Source organism: Eupeodes corollae, chromosome 1 (assembly GCF_945859685.1).
Source record: "Eupeodes corollae chromosome 1, idEupCoro1.1, whole genome shotgun sequence".
NCBI classification, from domain to species: Eukaryota; Metazoa; Arthropoda; class Insecta; order Diptera; family Syrphidae; genus Eupeodes; species Eupeodes corollae.
The window spans coordinates 268,877,792-268,896,064 of record NC_079147.1 but is presented as its reverse complement, the minus strand read 5'-3'; the positions used below and the strand labels follow the sequence as shown (position 1 = coordinate 268,896,064).

The following is an 18,273-nucleotide window of genomic DNA, read 5'->3' as shown; positions in this document are numbered from 1 at the left end:
TTTAACATCTTTGAACATCCTTCTTTAGGCCACGTAAATTATTACATTACATTACACACTACTCAGCACATAAATGCACAGAGTAGAGAACACAGCACATTGAGCGACTATGTCTATGTCAATGCTCCACCCTCGATTTAAGATCTTTTAGATTTAATTAGTGAAGTTATCGGGTACACACAGTCGTAAAAGTGAGAATTAATAATGAAATATACCCCCACACAATATTCCTTCTTTTCAATGTAAGGATATTAAAAAAAAAAAAACAACTTAAATAAAAATGAAACCTCTTATTGAAAAACCTTGTAAATATATTATAATATTTTCTCTCTATCTACAGAAAATGTTATCCTTGCCCACAAATTAAGACTTGCCCAAAACGGACTCAAAAATGACCAGAACATTATTAACACACACAAAACAAAAATGTGTGATCTCCCCATTTATTGGCTATAAGCTTAAGTTAGCCACTATTTTTTACAAAACACACTCAAAGCTTATTTCAAATCGATCGTGGTTGTATCTTTTATTAAATATCCACTCAAAGTCGGGTTAAAAAGAAAGAAAAACCACTCAACTACCACCCAACTCGGATTCACCATATCCACCACAACCACATTAAAAGCTTATCAAAAAGTAAAGTTTCGATCTTTAAAATTGTGTGATTGCGATATGGCTGCCAATAAGCTTTGGTCTTTTTAACTTCCCTCATTCTCTCTCTTTTTCGATACTGATGTACGAATACGATCACAATACGATCCAGCTTAAGCTTACTTGCTTTTACAAGTTGCTAATAAAAATATTCATTTTTCTGCCATTATACTTTATTTTGTTTTTATTTCTCTTGGTATTTTCTTTTGAATTTTAATTCTCTCTTTCTTTTTTATTCAACATACATACAAACATAAATATATCGAATCTCCGAATCATGTGTATATTAGTAATTGCATGCAAAATTGGTGTAAACTTTTAAGCCAAGCTTTTTACCATATATTATCTTATTACAAGAAGTAAAAAAAGCGCATTTGAATAAGTCGCTCAGCCATCAACCGTCGTCATCGTCGTCGTCAGCGTTTGTCGTCGTCTCGTCGCTCGTCGTACTTAGTATAGTCTACAGAGTTTTATTTCTTCGTCGAGAAATAATAAAAGTCTTCGGCTTTAGATTTTGTAAGACTTAACTTTTAGTGTGCGCCGACCAGTTTAGGTAGACGGCCACAAATCGGTTGACGTATTTTTTTGATATCTGTCGTCGTTTTCGAAAAATTTAAAAAAAATATTGTGTTTTGTTTAAAATAGTTTTTGCCAAAAAATTAATTCAAAATTTTTATTATTTCGGTTAAAAAATATTGTTTTCAAACAAAAATATTTAAAAAACAAAACAAGGTGTGAAATCCAAAGCACTAGCTCTAATTTATATGAAAACTCTTAACACTTTAAACTTTTTGTATCTTATTTTTATTTTTAAATTCAAAGTGCAATTGCAGTAGTTAACAAAAAAAAAAAAAATAAAAAGCTATATCTACATAAAATGCATTTAACCAATGCACAAATGTATCTATATCTTTATATATCTCAAGTATCTTTTTGAGGTTTTGTAATAATTTGATCGCGTTTTCGCTTTTATTTCCCTTCCACACAACTCCACCATGATCACCACCACCCCTCTCCCTGTACTATATTGCTCCCGGCCTTCATCCTCACCTCTCTCTCTTTATTTTTATACTATACTCTATCTATAACCATATCAGCTTCTCCTTCGTGTCGTGGTCTTTCGTCGTGAAAAGAAAAGTGAGACTACTCTACGCGAGTTACCACGACGATTACTATAATAATAATACACACTTGGACGGGCTTGAAATTAAAAGTGATTTTTGTCTTCTATAGATATTTCAAAGCAGCAAAAGTTAGTTATAAATTTTAAATAAAAAAAATGTATCTTTTAGTTTTTGTTTGTATGTTGCTTTAGTATTATTTTGTTGTTAATAAATAAAATAGATATATTACTCTCTGCAAAAAGATACTTGAGATATACATAAAAAGATACACCTGGGCTATGATGCGAGCATAAAGAAAAAAAAAGCCTTGAGAATTTAAAATAATATATAATTAAAATTTAAAACAAAATTGAACTTCCGAACGTCTTCGTCTTCATTTAACTGCTGCTTTTGTATGGTTTTTGAATATTTTTGTTTTCTCAATTCCACCTCGTATCTTGTATACTCGTAGACCGTGGCAAACTTTGGTGTGAAAACATCTGCAATCTTTGCATAAAAAACCTGTGCTTAATCTTCTATTCGTATACCTACTTTTTTATATCTACTTACTTTTATTATAAACACCTTGTGACTATTTCTTCAACACACTTAAAATACTTTTAAACTATTTGTCATGAAAATGAAACAAAAATAAAAACAATCTGTTGTATTTGATTGTTTGTATCTATGTGAATATAAATACAAAAATAACCAAAACAAATGTATCTTTACCTTCTTCTTGTCTCTGATGTGGTTGGGTATTGGTTTTGAATTATTTTATTTTTCCGCTTCTACCATTCATCGCTCGCTTGCATCGCTCGCTTGTGGCCATAAGCAATCATAATTTGTCGGTGCGCGCCGTGGCGCCTTTAAGGTGTTTCAACGTATAAGAGAAAGTGAATTTGTATAGTAAAATGTTTTAAGAATTACAACTAAAAAAAACTATCTGCTATCTATCAAATCGTTTCAAACTTCTATTTTCATATAAATAATTGTGACTTCAATCATAAGACATATAATTCAAACTAACGATTTTTATGTTTTTGTTTCTTTTGTTTTTTTTTTTTTAAACCAACAATCAACAATCTCACCAACCAACAACAAACAACGATTCGCAATCTATCTATCATAAAATTCTCATCGCATTCGCATAAAGATAGATACGAAAAAATTACAAATACGCCTGCTGAGAGTTTCGTAATAGATTCGCAATTATTTTGTGCATTTTGTTAACGCTGCTAACGCATATCAACGCAACTTCAGAAAATAACTCCCCTCAATCATCATCGTCACTAACTAACGTCGACCAACGAAAAAAAGGTCATCATCATCATCAGCAGCCGATCAATTCAAACATCTCAAATCCTGAAGATACATTTTTTTCAAAAAAGAAACATCTGTTGGCCAACATTGATTATATTTTTGTTGTTGCTTTGTATCTTTTTTTTATGGTGTGGTGAATTTAAAAGAAAAAATAAAAATATCGAATTCGCAATCGTGTCGTGGTCAGCTAGTATTATGTGAATTTCGTTGAAATAATAAAAGAAATAATAATAATCAAAGAATACACGGGATAGCAAAAGAAAAGATATAAAAAAAGTATATTTTTGTTCAGTCGGAAAGAAAAGAAAAATTTATTATAAAATTAAATTTTTATATATTCAAAGTGAATTTCGCGATTTCAAGTTTGTTGTGTCTTAACAATACTTTATAAAGCTCTATACTCGTTTATATACTCGTAGATACCATAATCTTAAATCTTTTTGTTTTAATATTTTTTGTTTAAAAAATTTAGTGTGTGTTGTTTGCTTCATCACCATCATATATCGGCACGTCATCTTTTTGTGGAATTATATATCTACAATTTAGTATCTGTGTTGATTGACCAGTTCGAATCTTATTGATACAACTTTTATATGGGATTATTGCTGAAATATATTCAAGATCGAATTGTTGATTATAAAATCGAAGAAGAAAACATTTTAAAAAACATAGCGGTGAGTAAATTTTTTGTTAGTTGTTGTTTTGAATATTTGAATTTGTTAACTTTGTTTTTTTTAATATCTTATAATTTTCATTTTTAATTAAGACCTTTTGTTTGAAATTTAATGTTCTGAGTTGTTTAAGAATATAAAGGATAAAGATCTTTCTCAATGAGAAATGGTTGTATTAACTTTGTTATTTATTAAAAACAAAGAAGTTTCTTTAACTTCAACTTTTAAAGAAAAAAACTATGGACCTTTCATTTTAATTCCATTCATTTTGTTGATATACTCGTAAGTCCTAACAAAGTTTATGATAATATCAAATTTCAAAGTGGATACACTAAACCTGTGCTGTAATTTTCTTGCATAAAATGTTGACTAAAATGTTTTTCTATAAACGCAAAGGTTATGCACATATTTGCACAGGTGTCAAAACTGTTTTAAATTGTGAAATGGAAACATTTATTTTTATTAGTTCTTTAAAAAAAAGAATTGACTTTTTTTGTTAGAAAAATTTAAAAATTTGATTGTGAGAATATTTAAAACAGAATGGTTTGTTTGACTTCTGATGGAAAGATACATTTTATATTAAATTCTTAATAATAACTAAGGTACAAAAGTTAGAAAATATGTAAAAACATATATGGCAAGTTATACTATAGAAACGGAAAAATTTCTTCAAGTTATTCTGTTTTTTTTTTTCAATCTCGACTAAGTACTTGTAATTAGCTGGAATTCTGAACGTTTCTTGGCAGAGAATGTAAACTATTGCTGATGCAAGGTGGAATACCATTATCACGGTCACGAAAAACATCTGGCTTACAATAGATTTCATGCGTTCCAGGTGCTTGCTATCTTTCGGCAGATCGCATTTAAGTTCGATAATCGGTGTCATATCCAGGCAATGTCTAATAGGAAAGCACGACACGCAGCTAGGCATAAGCTCAAATGACTTTTGCAGAAGCTGAATGGATGAGAAAGTAGAAGAAACTGTTCTTCAACTCCTCTGTTCATGCCCTTGTTGAGGTAAAAAATACAACAATTACCTTGTAGAATTCTTCTAAAACGATCTAAACGATCTCAATTATATTAAAATAATCAGGCTTTCACGTTTTTCAAGGGCATCCAAATGTTTGCATTTAGACTCATGATTCATGTTGTATCACAATGGGCTACTAAACTAGCCTAAGTGTTTCCTTCTCTTAACCTAGCAGAGTCAAGTCTTAAAATTTTGTTTGATGAAGTTCAAATCCTTAGACTTTACACGTCTTTCATTTCATTTAATTTAAGCCTGCTAACTAAGTTATAAAAATACAAAATAAGGGGCTGATAACTTCCTATTGGTTTACTTCAAAATTTTTTTCGTAGTATAAACCTATTCTAAAAGTAATACCAATATTTCGACGTAAAATATTCGAGCTGAAATACATTTTTTTAAATGTTTATGTAGTTAATTAGATTCACCACTTACCGAATTTTCTTAAAAAACTTTGTGCACATTTTGCTATAATTATATTTATAGCAAAATTTGTAGTCGACGTCTTAACGTTCTCGAGATATAATCGAAGAAAAAAGTTATCTCGAACAAATATCTCTCATACAAGTATGTATCAAACTTCTATAAAACCCTTTTGGAAGAGATGCTAAAATTTTCAATTTGGCAAATCGAATCATTTGCAATGATTGCTTTCGTTTTTCTAACCACAATCAAGGGAATAGAAAGAAAAAATTTTCTTTCCAACATTTTGATATTACGTCTTTTCGTTAATTTAAAACTATCCAATGTGTATGTTTTAAAAAAGAGGAAAAAGTCGAAAAAATAATAATATTCTCATGTATATACATATATATATTCTCATATATTAAAAATTTGTACTTCTTCAGCACCTATTGCTAAAAACTCATTGATTTTTTGATTGATTGATTTATTCAAAAATTATTGTGTGAAAGAATTTTTAAAAGATTTTCGTAATTGAGATTTGACAGTATAACAACAGCTTTCAGGGCAAGAGCTAAGTTCTCTGAAACCTCAGTTGCAATCCAACTAAATCGAAGTAGTTTTGTGTGTGATGTTTTTCAAATCAGTTTTAATGTACTCTGAGTTAAATCTCTAATAATGAATTCGTCAAGCTTTTCAATACTTGCCAAGTTTTTCTCAAATTAAAAATATGCATGTTCATATGTGTTTCCTTTACTTTTGCAACAGTACAGAAATAAATAATTTTGAGAAATATATTTAAAAAAAAATAAATTGGGTGGCGCAACAGTCCGTTTGAGAACTAGGGCCTAGTGACTGACAAATCTCAACCATTCCTGAGTTCTGTTGTCAGGGATGGAAGGGACCTACAGTTTTAAGACGAATCCGAACAGCACATTTGAGAAAGCACTTTTCATGACAAGAATTACTCTTGGAGAATTTTTCAATTCCTCGCAAAAGGCAGTACCCGTGAAAAAAGTTAGGTGGCACAGGCAGGGATTGAACCAAAGACCCCTTGCATGATTGTCCATCGCACTAACCATCATGTCACGGGTATTTAGCATATATATAATTGGTAAGGTTCCCAGAAGAAAGACAGAATTTTTTGTTTTTGTTGTTAAAATTCTGAGAATAGAATTTTTAGGACTTCATTTTCAAAGTATCCTATGTCGCACAATTGAAATAGACTTCAATTGAGTTTCTCAAAAACCTAAGACATATGTATGAACTTTATAAAATATATCCATACAGAAGACTCGTATTAAACAAAATTGTATATTTTTTAACATGAACTTCTGTGCTTTAGTGCCCGTGGTGTGATTGAATGCGTAGGACTGCCTTCTGCCTCTTGACTTGAACAACGCAAAAAAACCTTTAATTTGGTGATATTAACCAAAACTATTTTAAAACTTTTTTTGTTTTAAATTATCATGATTGAAAATGACATGAAAATATTTGTAAAGTAATTGATTGATCTCAAGGTTTAACAAGGTTAAAAGAGCTTTGTAGGCTTAATGACAAAAGTTATTTAAACCCGATTTAAAGTTTGAACTTTTCTAAAAAAGGTGATTGTTTTGATTTATCAAAATTTTGATCTAAATTTAAGTGATTCGAATTAAGAGTGTATTTTGTTAATGGTACTCGGATTTTGTAACTTTTAACTAATTTATCAAGGTTATGGTAGTAAAATTAAATATTTAACTGAGGGATATCTCTATTGCAATTAAGATTAAGACAATATTTGATTGAAAAAATAAAATGAAGAACTTTAATAGCACGTTTTTGTTAAAATTTGTATCGAATACAGAATATAAGAGAACTTTGTGACAATGTTCGAGTTATTTTACAATTATTCAAATTTTGAGGAAAAGTTTGATTACTTATCAATACCGACCTTGCTTTTGACTACAAAGGTCTGGGAATGATGAGTATAAAAGTTCTATCCTATTTAAGAGCAGAAATTGTGGACAAATAAGTCTTTTGTTTAATGAAAAATTCATGTAAACGCTTTAGAAAAATCAACGCAGATTACAGTGAATAGCTTTTTATCAAATGTTACAAGTTTATTAGACTTAAATTTAAAAAGAAACATTCCGATTTTTAATTAACTTACTATGCCATAAAGGTCAACTATAGAGTCAACTCCATTAAGCTTGTATTTTCAGTCGGACTTTTGTTTAAAATAACACCCGTAAATTCAAAAATTCCAAACAAATAAGTCATATGTTGGCCTTTCTAAAATAAGTACTAGAACACCTTAAAAATTAACCACAAAGAATGCCGTGTGTCATTATTTTACCACTTAATAAAATTTTATTACTTCGAAATTTTATCGAATTAATGTCCAATGACATTAGGTACATTAAATTTATTTTGTATAATCTTACAAATCGGGTTGACGAATTTTGTATTTAACTTCCAGGTTTATGGCAGTTTATGGATTAACTCATTTAAGGTTTAATAAGTCCTTCAACCCGTTTATAGCAATATCGTATCTCTTAATTTGTTACTATAGGTACATGCTATTTACCTTTTGTTGAACAAAATAAGTGTCAACAACAATGACAATGTTTAGTGACTTACTTGGGGCTTTTAAACCAGTTCATTGGGTCAACAAATTAATATACAGTCAATGTCCTGACTTGCAAGTTATTCACTTTTCTCTTAAAATATATGTATTATCTTAAGGAAAAAAATCAATTTTATGTCTTTGGACAAACTTTGGGTGGTGAACTTTTAATCCGAAAAGTGCTGTTAACCTCGTTTAAAAAAGGTTGTGTCATTTTAAAAGATATTTTGTCATAAATCCATTTTTGTTTTTGTGTTTTGTCTGTGGTTTAAATGAGTCAAAAATATGTTACGCATAAATAATAAAAGTAATAAATAACAAAATTGCAAATCTTTGTTATGCATAAAGAGCTCCTGTATAGATACATGTATATAATAATAGCAATAGCTGACAAACTAAAAAATATTAATTGTTATTTTTTTAATATTTAGATGACTTTATTGCCTTTGGCAACCCGGGTGCAAATATCATTAGTAAATATTATTTTTTTAATAACGACTTTTGGTAATTTTGCCTTTTGTTGTAAACAAAAATTTGATGTGACTAATTTGTTTGACTAGTAATAATTAATTAATATTTTTGAAATGACAATTAGTGTACCGCTTTAAATAACATATCAGATTGGAAATATGGAAAAAAAAATTAGCTCATTTTAAGAGTTCCGGAAAAGAAAAATATTAATATTGATAAAAATTTAGAGGTATTTTGTTCTACATTTAATTTTTTTAAAAGTTGATTTAATTTTAATTAATTTCAAAAATGTGGGTTGTCAAATTCGATTTGCTATTTTCAAAATATTTGTTAAACAACAAGAGAAACACTTTCTTCTATGTGCTGCTTTATTTTTATTTACTCAAATTGCTAGCCGTCAAATTGATATTCAGAGCTATTTTTCAAAGGTACTAATTGAGATATCCTTGATGTTTCAAGGTCCCTATATATATTCTGTATCCATAGTTTTTGCAGGACATCTTTTTTTTATAATCTTTGATAAACGTTTAATAAATTAAAAGAATTTAATTACAACAAATTTTAAAAAAATACTAAATTGAGTTAAAACCCCGAATACCATACCAGAAAACAGATTTAATTTCAATATTTGAAGTTGAAGTTGAATAATTCCAAAGACATCATTTGCTTACTTTAAAGGACACAAGTTATTAGTGTGATCCGCTACTCAGTCTTTATTTTGAGGGTTAAAATCATTTGACTATGTCTTTTCACAGGCACAGGTTACCCTACTTTTCCTACCACCTCTTGATGTACATATCAAACAAAAAGCTGCAAGCTCTGCTATTTGCCTCAAAGCTTCATTGCAATGGGTTGACAACAACATTCACCACTCTTTAATTCTTAAGTATTTAAAATCAATTCCAAAGCACACACACTACACCAACTTCAAATTTGCAATTCGACAGAAACTTCCAAATTTCTATGACTTCCAGATTTTGGAGGATATGGTATTCCTGGAAGACGAGTAATTCCACTTTTACACAAATGGATCAAAAAGAAATGCACTCTGAGTGACTGAAATTAAGTGTGTCATTCCGCCTCCCCAATCGTTGTGGCGTGTTCCAGGCGGAACTTTAGGCAATAAAAGAAGTCCTGGCTTAAAGAATACGTGATATCAACTTCTGATATCCGAATTTTCTCTAATAATTAGGCCGCTATCAAATCTCTGGACTCTGTTTCTACTAACTCTATAACAGTCCATAACTTTCAATCATCTCTAATGGAGATGATAGAAAAGTTTAATACTCGACTTTGAAAATTGCAAGGCACATGAACTCGCCAGCAATTGTACAGTAGAACCCATTCTACCACACTACATTGTAAACTATTGCTAATGCAAGACGCTATGATGAAAACAAACAGAAGGTAAAATAACATAACCACGTGTCACGTAACGAAAAACATCTGGGCTAGACTAGATTTAAAGCGCTCAAGGTTCTTGCTATCTCCAAGCAGTTTGCATATAAGCTCGATAATCGGTGTCATAACCGGGCTTTTTCTAATCAGAAAGCACACCACGGGGCTAGGTGTATTCTTAAACGACTTTTGCAGAAGCTGTATGGACGAGGAAACTGTTTTTCACCTCCTCTGTACAAGCCATGCTCTTGCTCAAAAACGCAAGAATTACTTAGGAGAGGATTTTAATAATCTCAATCATATTCAAATAATCAGTCTTTTACGTTTCGAAAGGGACTCAACCTAGTTTAATTGAGCTTAGAAAAAAACCTCAAGATTCATGTGGTATCACAATGGGCCATTAAACTGGCCTAAGTGTTTCCTGATTAATCACGGACAGCCACTTTAATCTAACCTAACCTTCCATTAAATATTGGTCTTGCATATGTCCCAATGCACAGAACGTGTTTTAATGCCCCTTTTCATAGCCTTGTTCTAGGTTATAGTCCACAAATATTTGACAACTTTTGAACAGATTTTTTATTAATGTTGTTTTTAAGTGCATAATTTCCTCTAGGAATACCTTATATTAAATTGATGAGATCAGAATAGGACCACAAAATTTCCATATTTGGAAAATAAATTATTATCAATATTTTGTTCAAATTTCATTTTATAAAACTACAGTCGTTATGTTTCTAATCCAGAAAATAAATCAAATTTTCCTAGACTTGTGTGTAATTTATTAATCATGGAAATATATAAAATATGTGTAAACAAGTCTACGTAACACCCTGGCTCTTACAAGAAAGGGCGTAATAGGTTGTCATGCAACACAATCAAATCACTTTTCATCAAAAAAGCCCCCAAAAAACATTTGAAAACTAAATGACTTAATTGGTTGGTTACATGTTTGATGGCTCATTATAGCATTTTGTGGTCAAAAAATATTTTTTTTCTGTCTTCCACAAGTTCACCATCAACAATTCCAAAAATATATTGCATCATGTTGCACATAGTACAACAAAAATCAACCATTAATCGGAGACTTATCTGCTTATGTGTATATAAAGGTACATTAATGTAATTCTTATTTCAATTTTGATTAATTGTTGAAGTGGTAATTGAGATACAAATCAAGTTATATCTCTTGTTGAATGATTCCAAAATAACCATAATCTCTGAGCACTTTATGGGAAGCGTGTGGCGTATATATAGAGAAAGTGTTTAAATGGGCGCGCTAACAATAATTACTTTATAAAATAAACTTCCAATTGTTGTTTACGCATTATTTTTCTTTTTTTCTTTAACTTTTTTGAATCTTTGTATAATAATAAAATAATATTGACTTGCGCCATCGGGAAAACCATCACAATAAACCACATTAAATCACCTATGATAACAATCTTTCATATTTTTTCTATTTTGTTGAAGGAGGGCACAATATAGTGGGATAATTGTTAGGGTTTGGTGAATTTTTGTTGAAAGCCCAGGGGCTTATACATCTTATCTAATCGATAAACGATTTTTATTGTTGAGATTTTTAAAAATATAATACAAGAGAAGCTTTTTTTTTAAGTACAGGGTGTTTTTGTTAGACCATAAATCAACAGAAGTGCCCTAAGAAATTCAGATCTTAACTTTAAGGTTATTGTTTTGTTGTTTTAAATCAGTTGATATTCTGAAATTAGTATTGATATATTAGGCGGTTCGGATTCGGCCTAAAATTGTAGGTCCCTTCCATTCCTGACAACAGTACTCGCACACAGGAATGGTTGAGAGTTGTAAGTCACTAGGCCCTTATTCATAATGGGCTGTTGCGCCAACCAACTTATTATTATTATAAATACATTATCAGCGTTCAAAAAAATGAGCTTACATGTTGTGTAATCTAAGGTTTTAAAACAATTAACCTTGTATATCCTCAATAACTTTTTCTTCCTTCCTTAAGGTCTTGAATCGACCATAGAACTCATTTTTACTAGGTGAAAAATAAATCTCTTGAAGCAACAGTCCGTAGAGAATTAGGTTCTAGTGACCTACAATTCTCAACCATTCTAGTGTGTCGGGGATTCAAGGAACCTACAGTTATTATGCCGAATCCCAATGACTAGTTTGAGAAAGCACTTTTCATGACAAGAATTACTATCAATTTCTCGCAAAGGGAAAGCTCGCCGAGGCAGGGTGGCATCACGTCACTTGTAGTTCATCTTTCACTTGGTCCCAAAGAAAATAATCTAATCTATCACAAAATATCGGTAATAAATTGTGACCATATCTTCGAGAAATTTCACTGGCAGAAAACTCCTTTCAGAAATGATATTGTTTCGTTGCTTGTTAATTGTGGCACATAGCGCCATCTTGTTAATAAAAAGCTCATCAAAATCATTATATTCTTTTTTCGGTAATAAACAAATCATATAACATAAAATGGGCCTCATTGTTGAAGGACCCCTTAAAATCCTTTTGTGATTCAGTTTCTTTGTCAAATATTATGTAATGTCATTTGTGGAACGCAGAATTGAAAAAATCGACGGGTAGTCGACAAGTCTGGGTCTTTGTTCTCAAGCGCAACTCACTGGGTTTTGATTCTTCATATCACTCACTTGTTCCAACAGCTAAGCTGATAATTTACTTAACGACGAAGACCCAAAAATAATTAAGTTTTATAAACTAGTTTGCAAAACTGTCACCGTTTTTGTATAGTTAATTTTAACAATTTTTATGCGTTATTGAAGCGTTTATCGATCAATTTTAATAAATGTCTAGGTGACAGTTGCTCAAATAGCGGGCTAACCATTGTTTCATTAAATTTGCTTACATGCAATATAAATATGCGTCTTTATTTTGTATTGAACCTTAAGAAAAACCAACGCACCCTCATAATAAATTTCACACAGCAAAACAAGAATTAGGAAAGTCTAGGAAATTACAAAATAGGCAGAAGGAGTGAACCTATATATAATTCCAAGTTTCCTATAAAGATAACTCCTTTCTAAAATTAGTACTTTCAATTTAACTTTGTAACCACCTTAAAAAAACTAAAAGGTAGAGATAGAGAGAAGGTACTCTTCAAATTTGCCTCAAACCTTCAACCATATGCCAAAAGTCCTCTTCACAATATACAAATAAATCTATCGATTTCCTCGATGGTAATTGATTGCAATCTCGTTTGTTATAGCAAATTTCTCATGATTCCCAAAGACAAAGATGAGTCTATCTGAACTTAACAAAACATAAAATAAAAACAATAGCGTGTTAAATCTTTCGAACTCTAAGAAAGAAAGCCTCCTGCCTTAATTCATGGAAAACCATCATCAAAACGTTGACTTTAGGAAACCATCAAGACTGCCGCCTAACGAGTAAAGACCACACCGCGCCAACATCATCATCGCATCGCATTGCATTGCTCGTGAGCCTATTCGTACGATCATGATCTATTCACAATGAAAATACGAAAAAATAGTGATAGTGAAAGTGAGTTGTGACGTTTTTCTTTAATTTTGTGTCTTTATAAATTTCATTTGACTTGAATTTTCCATTGCGCCGCGCTTCCATTAGTTGCTTTGAATTTAATTTTTACACAAGGAAGTGAATTGCACCAACAACAACACCAACAACCCAAACCAAACCCATAGTAAAAAAAAAATTAAAAATGAAGACTCAACTATTTGGCATTTGGCAGTGAGACGTTAAGGCAAGTTGAAGAATGGTGGGAATTGAATTTTTTATTGAAGAGACAGTTTTATTTATTTCAAGATCGTTCAAAGCCAACAAACCAAACCTAAACAGGTGCTATCTTTGACATTCAGTCTGAATTAACGACGACCGAGGCGGTGGAATTCAGTGTGGATTGTCCAGCTGTAAGGTCGAATTTCATATTTCATTGGAATTTCATTTTCAGTTCATAAATCGTAGGTTAAGAACATTTGGCGTCCGAATGAAACTTAAACAGACAAAAAAAAAACATGCAAAACTTCACACGGAAGTTGTAGTTGAATATGACGCGTGCTGACTGTGTCAGTTACACACTTTGTATTTTGTTTTGTTATTATACGTACCTATTTTTTAGTTTTGTATAATACGTTTTTATGTTTTCTTTGGAATTAAGCTTACTTAACGGTTATTAAAGTGATTACGACGTCAAAAACCATGACGGTAATTTGTTTCACGGTAATGCACCCATATTTATTAGAGGGACAGGTAACAGGGGAAAAAGGGTGCGTTAAGTGTATAAATATTTATATTTTGTTTTTGGTTTTCGTCTTTCGATTGAGATTCGCTTAGTGCGGAAAAGGAAATGTATGCCATTTTTATGATGTTATCGATGTTTAATTATCCTTATACTTAAGGGGGATAAAGTAATAAGGGTTTTTGAATAAAATATTTACTTTTGAAAACAAGTGTTTTTTAAACAGAGAAATCCTTATCCATTCGGTTAGTAATGGCATTAAGGATCGTTCAATGCAAGTAGTATTGGATGGGTTCAAGTCTCAAAACCACAAAATAAGTGCTGGTGTACCCCAGGGTTCTCTTCTATCTTCAACGCTCTTTCTCATTTTTATTAAAGATCTCCTGTCGGCAACTTCTAATCCAATACATTGATATTCTCGGTATTTGTGTCACCAAACACCTCTTGTGGAAGGATCAAATACACGTTGTCGCTAAAAATGCAGCAATATGATTGGGTTTTTAAAGTGATGTCTCCACTTCTGATCTGGCTCTTATCTACAAGACTTAGTTTGAATATAACCCCCATCTTTGAGCTGGTGTTCCTGCAACCTACTCAAGCATTTAGGACAGTATTTAACGTAGACCATTTAAATTGATTGGTTTTACCCCTATTTACACGGTTTATGCTCAAGACAAATAGCCAATTGCATTCCTCCCCTTCAACAGTTCAACCTTAATACTCTCACTTTTAGGAAATCCCATCAATATACCCTCAAGTAAAATTTCGGCCGTGCTGTCAATAAGTATAGAGATTCGTTCTTTAGCCGTACTACGTGAATGTGGAATGCCTTACCACACTCTATCTTTGGCAGTCATTGCAATATTCATATATTCAAAACCAATGTGCGCAGACATCTCCTTTCAAACCCTCTCTCCATTTCCTAGTGCTCACAATGTGCCTCTGCATAATAAGGTTAGTAAGGGTGACTGAAAAATTCTCAATTTTTCAAATGATTAAAGCTCTTAAAGTGACAACTACTCAAGAAGCGTAATGTTTAAAATGAAACCTCTTATATGTAATAATCATTTGGAGGTGTAGATTAATATAAATAATAATTTAGCTATTGCTAAAAATTGCCTACTTCTCGATATACTTAGCAGACAAAAAGCTTAAAGATCCCTTATTCACCTCAAAACTTCATCGCAATTGGTTAACAACAAGATTGGAAACTCCGTAATTCTTAAGTATTTAGAATCAATTACAAATCACACAGACTATACAATCCTCCAACTGCAATTCAACATAAACTATCAGATTTCTATACCTTCAAGATCTTTCTATGAGGATATGGCATTCCTGGAAGACAAGTAAATCCACTTTTATATCGATAGTTCAAAATCAAGTGAAGGGGTTAGTGGGGGTGTGTACTCTAAACGACTGAAATTAAGTCTCTCTTTCCTCCTTCCCAATCATTGTAGTGTGTTCCAGGCGGAACTTTTGACAATAAAAGAAGTCTTCTTCAGGCTTATAGAAAACTTGATAGTCAGGCCGCTATCAAATCCCTGGACTCTAACTCTGCAAACTCTATAACTTTAATGGAGATGGCACAAGAGTTTAACATTTGCCTTTGTTGGGCATCGGGCCAAAAAGAAATTCCAGGAAATTGTAATACAGATGAACTCGCCAGAAATGGTACAGTACAACCGATTCTACCGCGTTTGGCTAATGCTGGCACACTAGATTAAAAGCGCTCACGGTGCTTGATACCTCTAACAGGGCACTGGATAGCCGTTTCCTTAAATAACTTTTGCAGATGGATGAGGAAGAGGAGGAAAAAGTTAGTCACCTCTTCTGTAAATGTCATGCTCTAGGTCAAAAACGCAAGACTTACCTTAGAGAATTCTTCTATAACGATCTCAGTCATATTAACTTAACATTACATTACATACTACTCAGCACATAAATGTACAGAGTAGAGACACATCACCTTGAAGGACGTAGACTATATTTATTATAAGGTGATAAAAACTCAAGATATTAACACAAGACAGAAGGACAGAGAAGAAAGAACAACAGACAGAAAGAACAGATGACATTAGCATGCGGTAGGTCTCGAGACGTTGCCATTTGCCTTTCACATTTCGTAAGCGACCCAAAATGGTTATATTGAGCTTAGAAGAAAGCCTCAAAATACATGTGGTATCACAACTAGTCTTAGTGTGTCCCATCATGGACAGCCACTTTTAACTAACCTAACTATACGAAAAATTGTGAAATATTCTTTGAAAAATATCCAAAATGTTCTTATTTACAGAAATTAAAAAAAAGGCTGTACAAAATTATTTTAAAAAAAGTCAGAAACTAATGAAATTCTAGGCTTTGACTTTATGTCTAAGGACTTATTAACTAATTCAAGTAGATATATGTATGACGTCCTTAAGAGTTTTGAAATTTGAGTTGCAATAAAACTCCGTAGCAATGAAATATAATTGTTTTATAAAATAATGAAAATAACAAATTTAAAGCAGGAAGAAATTTCTGTCGTTGTTTTTTTAAAATCAAATTCTGACATAATTTTCTCTGTTGTAATATTAATAAGCTTGCATTTAAATTTCTTTCACGCCCAAGGGTTTCCATTTCCATTAAATAATTGTGCACTAATAAGAGAAACATAAGAATGATGAAAGGAAATTTTATCAATAAATCAGATTCAAAACTACCGCCACCGAAATTCCGCAATTTTATTTCTCCACTAAGTGTAGCGATTTCTACTTAAGAATTGTTACACAAATTTGGAATTCTTGGCATACACTCTTCGTTCATTTAAATGTTTAGAAAGCGTCAGAGTTTAAAAATTAATTTTTATCGTAAATTTTGTATAAATCCCTTCTATAAGAGCTATTGAAATAATTATTTTTATATCTAACTGTGAAATGTTTAAAATTGAGGTACACAAAATTTGCCTATTTATTTGAAAATGCAGCTTTTCAAAAAAAATCTATTTTCTTAAATTCATTTATTTATATTTTGGCTCCAATATGTCTTAAGTGTTGTAAAAATAACAAAACGAACATATCGAGTAAAGCCAAAAAAATTAAATAATTTTTAAAAGGCGTTTGTCACTTCTCGAATAAATATTATGAATTAAGTCTTTAATGTTTAGTCTTGAGTGTCTTTTTTTTAAGATAAAGGAAAAATAGAAAAATTTTAACCTTCAGAGCTTAGAACAATCCTGTTTCACATCTAATCTCTATATGTAATGAACACTGTAGAGTACATAGCATTATTCGTGATTTAAATGAACAATCTAGTATCTAGTATCGAAAGTATCTATCTTATATGTTTTGTTTATGATGAATGTTATGAATGTTTTATATCTCGAAATCAATTTTGCTAATTAACTTTTTTTTTAGAAAACAGCTATAAACGTCAGAGAGTGACTATAAATAATATTATTCAACTTTCAATACCTATAACTATAACTAGTTTTGAAATTTTATTACTATCTACTTTTTGCTAACCTAGAATGATGTCATTCCAGAGAAGAGGGCATTAACTTAAGATTTGCGTATTTATAAATTAGAAAAAAAAGAAAACAAATAAAAGATTCTAGAAATTATCTTTTATTTTTTTTATTTTAGATGAATAGAAATTAGCAATTATTATTTAGTGAATAATATTATTTTTGTATTCAAATTAAAATCGATTGTTAATGTAGTTTGGTTAAGGAAATACTTTTAAGTTTAACATACTGAAAGGGCTCGTGTTGGAATTACATATTATTCAAAATTAAATCATTTCAAAAATGTGCATACATAAAAATGATAATAAAATAAATTCTTAAAAATAATATACAATGTAATTAAATTATAAATAAAATTTACGACTTTGGTGGTTTAAAGCTATAAAATGGATACAATTCTTTCATTACTGAGGAAAGTGAAAACAAAAATTTGAAAATTTGTTATTTGATTTTCTGGTTTTACTAATTTTAACTTATTTAATTTTTAATTTTAAAGTTAAAATGAATTAGTAGACCTATTCAAGAACTTTATGAGACGGTATTTTTTATTAGATTTGTTTAAATATTAAAAATTGGTAAAATTTTTAAAATAAAACTAATTTTTTAACATGGAAGCAATATTTTAGCTTATAAGTAAACAGAAGAAATGTTTCTCCTATATGTTTTTAAAATGAGATACAATCGTGGAATAACTTTGAATTGTTTGTAAATGAAATGCTAATTTTATGAGAATAATAAAAACGTGCATGTGCTTATAAGATTTGAAAATTAAATAGGTTTATTAAAGGTTACTTGTTGTTTTTAATAACACATACAATATTCCTTATTATTTATAAGGGCTCCATGTAACATTCATGTTACTTGATATTTGTTTTAGAAAAAG

At 30.7% G+C, this 18,273-nt stretch overlaps 1 protein-coding gene across 3 annotated transcripts in view; it reads left to right on the top strand.

Moving 5' to 3' along the window:
* The first annotated feature begins 1,176 nt into the window (after positions 1-1,176).
* Positions 1,177-18,273, top strand: part of LOC129943424 (A disintegrin and metalloproteinase with thrombospondin motifs like) — a 171,364-nt gene continuing 154,267 nt past the window's right edge. For 2 of the 3 annotated variants that reach the window (XM_056052860.1, XM_056052859.1), the window contains exons 1-2: positions 1,177-1,383; positions 2,227-3,751. The gene's annotated coding sequence lies outside the window, so the exon portion shown is untranslated. The remainder of the gene's footprint in view (positions 1,384-2,226; positions 3,752-18,273) is intronic. The other variant, XM_056052861.1, reaches the window with a different exon arrangement.